The sequence below is a fragment of the Mustela nigripes genome, chromosome 1 (assembly GCF_022355385.1).
Source record: "Mustela nigripes isolate SB6536 chromosome 1, MUSNIG.SB6536, whole genome shotgun sequence".
NCBI lineage: Eukaryota > Metazoa > Chordata > Mammalia > Carnivora > Mustelidae > Mustela > Mustela nigripes.
The window spans coordinates 116,808,972-116,815,987 of NC_081557.1; the positions used below are offsets into that span (position 1 = coordinate 116,808,972).

Consider the following 7,016-nt stretch of genomic DNA (forward strand, 5'->3'; position numbering starts at 1 on the left):
TGAACAAAGAGAACTTGCTCCAAACCTTACCAGACTCTGAATGGGAACCAAATCCTGAAAAATAGAGAAGAGGTAGCCAAAGACTAGCTCCTATCATTAAATCAAGACCAGTTTGTCTCCTATACAGGCCATGAGCAAAAAAAGTTCAGGGAATAGTGCTTTTCTGAAAGACAAAGCTAGTAAACAATTTGTTGGAGAGACACAAATTTGGATTCCACCAGTAGAGTCATAGCAACTCTCCAGAGGAACAAATCTTGCAAGACCAGGAGAAAAACTCCCAAAGATAATTCCCTCTCACTATCTTCAGATCCTTAGTAGGATTCAAGCATCAAAGAAACCTGTGGTCAAAGACATAAAAGATATGAAGGTTAATGGAGATAAATATGAAAGACCAAATAAAACTAAGTTTCAGTTGTACACTGTTACTGAGCAGAAAGTAGAACAAACCCTGGTGTGTTTCTGGGAAGCCATAACAACAGACATCCAAACATTGAGCAAGATCAGAAATCCACTCAAACTTGTTTTAGACTTTGAACATTATGTACACTGCAAGAATCAAAAGCCATAAGCCAAAGGCCTAATTTGACAGTTAGCAGTTCTAATTCAATCATTCCAAACACCCCTAACACAACAGCAAATGGAACCAATGGGAATAAATGCAGCAATGGCTATCAACAAAAAGCAAACTCTGGATGCCAAGTTGAAAAACTCTCTTCCCCAGAACCATGTTCTCAATGAGACAGCTCCCAAAACCAAACTGATAAGAAAACCATAAATAGAGGTAAAGTCCCAAATGGGACCGAAACTCATCCAAATATTAAGAAGAAGATCACAGCAGAAGATTGAAGGAAACAACTGGAAGACTGGCAAAAATCTGAGGGGGGAAATCTATAAATGGCCTCCTATGGAACTTAAAAAAAAAGAAGAAAAATAATAAAGGAAATAAATATTTTGTTCTGGAAAAGTATGGAAAAAGAAGATGAAGAAAAGAAAGCAAAACCTAACCTGTCCAATAAAATTAAGAACATTCTCATAGAATGTCTGCAGCCCATTGAAGAGGGTGTACTTTCTAATGAAATAGTGACCACATTGTCCAGTATTCCTGAGGTGAAAAATTTGCTACATTTTGGATCTGCAAATCAAAGTTGTTGGCAAATAAAAGTACTTCTGCTGTTATTGGGCTGTACAAAGAAACCATTAGAAATGAGGCAACACTGGCACAAAAGCTGTGAGAAGTTGTTCTTAATATTCTGCAAGACCCAAACAGAATCACTGAAGGAGTTACTTCTGACTCTTTAGCTGCTGAAACAGATACGGTAACAATAGAAGAGCTGGACAATAAGACAGAATTTGAAGTCTTATCTTTAAAAGAGACAGCAACAACCCAAATAACCAAGGCAGAACAGGATGACCATCCTGGTATCAAGTTAGAGCCCCCTCTCCCATCTCTAGAGTAAGTGGAATGCCAGAAGTGTAAGACATGAAACTCATCATTCTTGTACAGCCTTGGACAAAGACTGAGCGAGTTGTGTCCCATAATCCAGAAATGTTGCGGGTACATGATTTAGTATGGTTTCTCTTAATAAGCTATTAGAAGTGGGAGAAACAGTGTTTTATACTCCGTAAAAATGAGGCTTTGCCTGTAATGTTAGGGTTTAAGATCCTTCAATCATAATTTCTCACTGCCTTTTTTTTTTAAAGGTGTTTCAGAGTGTCCATGAAAGAAGGAATACCCTTGTCCAGGTGACCTGGAGAAAACTATAGAATGGACAGACAGATTATGGGCTCTCGGAATTTAGTAATTCACTGGACTTACTCAAATTTAATATCCCCATGAGACTGTCTTTGGTTTATTTAAGACTATAGTTTGCCACAATTCTCTAGCATACATACATTTTAAAATATTGAATATTATTAATTTACCCCACAGGTATGGTAAAAATTTTGACTTTATTGATCTACTTTACTCTCAATATAGTTCTTATTTGTATCAGAAGTTTGGTGCCACAGTATGGTAGACTTTCCTTCCGGCAAACACCTTAGCAGAGAGGGCAAGTTCTTCTAGCCAGAAGGAGCTTGCTTAGAAGCCAGCCTTTCTGACTAGATGCCACATGACAGACCATCTGGTCAAATCCCCTCATTTTACAGTCAATGCTAGCTGTGCCTTTGCTCAGAGATTGCAAATGACTTTTATATGCAACTTTGACTTCTGTCACAGTGTCCCTGTAGATGAAGGGCAATTCATGTCCTGCCTGGGCCAGGGCTCCTCCAATGAAACACAATTCTGAATTGGGGTAGTCATCTAGCTTTTTATATATGAATCTAATTTTATATTTATTATCCAGAAATGCTTCAAGTAAAAACAAAAGGAAACAAGGGAGAGGGGAGGGGAGGGGACACTTATTCTTTACTTCAATTCTTTGCTCTGCTATAGGACACATGGCCTGAGAAGAGTACAAGCCCCACAGACTAAGACAGGTTGCCTTTCCTTCCTTTTGGCAATTGCTCTTGGAAAGGTAAAATCAGAATCATTATGTAAATGTAAAGTGTAGAAAGCCTAGCCAAAATATTTTGAATTTTAAAATTTTAGCTTTCTTATTATTGAAGTATTATCTAAAACAAACAAACAAAAAAGTTTAAAAAAAAAGACAAGAAAAACAGAGAGAGGGAGAGGATGAGAGAGAGACAGACAGAAAAGGGACATAGATATTTTTCTATAATATGAGGTCTTAAAAATTTGAGAACACAGATCAGAGACGACATTTGTGCTGATGGATGGAGACAAGGATGGCATATTTGGCAGCATTCCTGTCTTAGTCAGTGGGGTCCTCAACATTAGCAGTCAGTAATAATTGGTGTAGACCTTAGTACCAAGGTCAGCCCCAGGGCAGATGTTTGAATCTGTGGCAGTAACAGATGGAGTTGTGTCTCTAGTGGGTACTGATAGCATAGTTGACATTTTAAGGATAGCAATAAATGGGATATTCAGGAAGCAAAAGAAGAAAGACAAAATGCTAAAAATCATGCAGTAGTCATGGAGACAACAAAGTTCTTGGAGCATTGACACTTCCAGGAACCTCTCAAAATTGTTTAGGAGGAAACTGAGGAAGACTGGATTTCCTGAAGAGTAAATTGGAACATGAAGTGCCAGAGAAATTTTACTTTGTGGACTTGTTTTTTATCTTTTCTTGTTGCTAGACTAAGATGCCTAAGAAACAAATATTTCCTTTTTCTTGTGTCTTACAGTAATCTAGAGCACAATGAATTTAATATAGTTAGCATGATCTTCCCTTTCTCTCTACAGATAATTACTTCATCACTTGGCATTCATGCTTTACCTTTGAGGCTTAGGATCCTGTGATATTGAACCATATGTCTCATCTGAGTTGTATACCTTGCACCTAGGTTGTGTTAAAATTGTGTATCTTCTTAGAACACTTAGAGGCTGGCAAAACCTTAGGACAATATCAGATAAAATTACATTTTATCTTTATAAATGAACATTAAAAATCAAAAGCATTGTTAAATCTTGGCATTTATCCAAAAGGAAATTCAATTTGGAAATTGCAGGGCATTTCTGAAATGAAAGTTACAGGGCATTTCTGAAATGAAAGATGAGATTTGGGAGTCAAAACCAAAGACTATGTCTTTTATTTTTTCAGTCATCTTCTTTTTCCCAATGCTGCTCTAGGTAAAACAGGTGCTTATTACAGTCGTTATTGAATTCTTTCCAATTTATGACATTATGTTTTTCTTATTCTCGTAAAACTGTCTGCAAGAATAGGTTTTTCTATATCTAGAAAGTAAGAAGTTTATAAATCTACAATCAGGACCTATAAAGTAATATCTCTTGCTCAAAAAGATCTCATAAATTGTATATGTAATAGATACTTAAATATTTATTCTCTTTCCTCTCAGGTACACTCTCAGTAAATATGAATCTTTCAACTTTTTTCCTTTAAAGCCTTTTGTATGATATTAAAATATATATGATATCAAATTTTAGAGAAAATATAGTAGCATAATATTGTGAATGAGAGGAGGCAATATAAATATGAAAAGAAATAAGTAAATGGCAGATGTATATAACCACATGTTTTTAGGACAATAGACATAGCCACAATAGAAGTTAAATAAACAATCATACACTTTTTCAGAGTCAGTTCAGTCTGAGGGTGGTGATATACTGCCATTTACAGTACCAGCTGCTTCCCCAAAGAAGTATTTGAGTAAAACTCAAGGAAGTATGATACGTGTTTTCTTCTCAGTCAAAAGAAAGTGATGGATCTGAAGAGAAATACGGAGCACAAACTAGAAAACATGACCTGTGTGCCTTGCTCCTGGAGCTGGAAGTTAGGAAAATCACATTCTCACAGTAAAAGTACTCTCTGCCTGAGATGACTTATTTCAAGTGGAGATTTCAACATATCCAATCCTGAAACTAGTTGGGACACTGCATGTCCAGGGTCTCCTATCTCCTAATGGACCACTGCTGGTAAAAGTCTACCACTTCCATGACCTGTGTTTGGGATAAATTTAGCCTAAAAATGTGTTCACATAAATCCTGGGCTTTGTTTGTTGTATTTAAGCTACTCCAGTTTTCTACCTGTTTGATAATTTTTTTGCCTGAACCCCTTGATCTTTGTTCCCAATGCTGTACTTTTGAAAGCAACTTGATCATAAACTTCAAACCAGTCAAATTACCTCAAACCATTTGAAATGCAGCCCTAACTTCTAAACCAAATTTGACTACATACCTCCAGATTTTTATCCTCCTCCTTGAATAAAGACTTTTTCCAGAGTTTTTTTTCCCGGTTTTCAAAGAATATTTATTGATAAGAAAAAATGTTCCTGACAATTTGTTAAATAGAAACTAGAAGTTATAAGGGTATATGCTTGAACTGAATGTTTGTATACCCCACCTCCTAACCAAAATTCATTTGCTGAAACCCTAACCCACAATGTGGGAGTTTTGGAGGTGGGGTTCTGGGAAGGCAATTAGATTTAGATGAAGTCATGAGGGTGGGCCCCCGTAACAGGATTAGTGCCCTTATAAGAAGAGAGACACCATAGCTCTCTTTCTTTTCTTTTCTTTTTTTAAAAGAATTTATTTATTTATTTGACAGAGAGAGATCACAAGAAGGCAGAGAGGCAGGCAGAGACAGAAAGAGGAGGAAGCAGGCTCCCTGCTGAGCAGAAAGCCCAATGCGGGACTCTATCCCAGGATCCCAGGATCATGACCTGAACCAACTGCAGAGACCCAACCCACTGAGCCATCTAGGTACCCCATTGATCTCTTTCTAACATGTAAAGATAAAACAAGAAGGTGGCCATCTATAAGCCAGGAAGTAGGTCCTCACCAGGAACTGAATTTGCCAGCACCTTGATCTTGGACTTCCCAGCCTTTAGAATTTGAGAAATAAGTGTTATTTCAGTTACCTTATCTATGTTATTTTGTTACAGCAGTATAAGCTAACTTATATAGAATGCATAGTGAGTTCCCATGTTCTTCCAGTGTTTTTTGTTTTGTTTTGTTTGTTTACATGAATCTTCATTTAGGATGCCTAGATTAGAATTGCCTTTAGGGGCGCCTGGGTGGCTCAGTGGGTTAAAATCTCTGCCTTTGGCTCAGGTCGTGATCTCAGGGTCCTGGGATTGAACCCTGCATCGGACTCTCTGCTCGGCGGGGAGCCTGCTTCCTCCTCTCTCTCTCTGCCTGCCTCTCTGCCTACTTGTAATCTTTGTCTGTCAAATAAATAAATAAAATCTTTAAAAAAAAATTGCCTTTAAATTCCAAGAGTTTAGTCCACTGAAGTCCTGCATGACTGACTAAATTTTTTTCTCTAAGATCTCTTCAAGAACTAAGAAATTTATATTTTTGTAAGGCTTATATCAAAGATATATGCACCTAGCTAATATAAAATTTGGACATTTTTATCATGGTCAGAACCATCTTAATCTTAGCATGTACTGGATAAGCTATAAAAATATGAACAGACACTGACTATGTATATACTATGTTTTAGGCACTGAGTTAAAATTCACATTCCTTATATAATTCTATTAAGAACCCACAAAGGAGTCACCAATCTTATTTTCCTATAATATAAAGAAGAAACTGCAACTTGGAGAAGTTAAGAGTAGAACAAGAGACCCTAAATGGAGTTGTTTATACTAAGCCCTCAGTCACTAAACTAATATTTAGTCACACTTTTGGTTGTAAGGGAATCTTAAACCAGTCAGTCAGGTATTGTCTGATCAGCACTAGTTAGATAATCTGCCTGGTAGACACCTGCCATCCTCTAAGGAAAAGTGACCTTACCGTAACCAACCACTGGCCTAATATAACTTCCTTATTTCTGCTTGCTTTTGCCTATAAAAGTTTTTTGTGCGTGTGTGTGGATCCTTAGAGCTTCTTTCTATCTGCTAGATTGGACACTGCCTGATTTGTGTATCATTAAATAAAATCAATAAGATCTTTCAAATTTAACAAAGTTAAATTTTGGCTTGTAGGAAAGGTTATGTAACTTATTTATGGTCAAACAGAGAGAACAGATCTGACTCAGTTCCATGCCTATCCAACTCCAAAGGCAATAGTCCGACCTACATCACACTGACTTTTGTGTATGGAATGTCAATTATTAATCTTACCCACCTCTGAATGGTGGGGTGAAGAAGATGACCTCTTTTCTTATTGCTTTGGACATGGTATACTCCCTTACATTTGAGTATATTTTAGAGTCATATAGGTTTAATTTTTCTTTTTGTTTTAAAATTATATTCAGTGTTTATGACAGCCTAGAGCATATTAGTCTGGCTATAAGAACTCTGGTACTAATGAGTTTCAATTTTAGGTAGGTGTTTTGCTAGCCTTTGCTAGCCATTCACAGACACATTTAATTGGCTTTAAGGAGCTCTGAGAGTTAGTTTGAGTCTGTCAACAAAAATAGCAAAAACCAAAACAAAATAAAAACAAAAACTAGTGTTCTAGATTATGGATGGTAATTCACATGACT

At 36.8% G+C, this 7,016-nt stretch overlaps 1 pseudogene; it reads left to right on the forward strand.

Annotated features, from left to right (window-relative positions):
* The first annotated feature begins 664 nt into the window (after positions 1-664).
* LOC132023320 (cytoskeleton-associated protein 2-like) lies at positions 665-1,675 on the forward strand (annotated as a pseudogene).
* Positions 1,676-7,016: the final 5,341 nt, after the last annotated feature.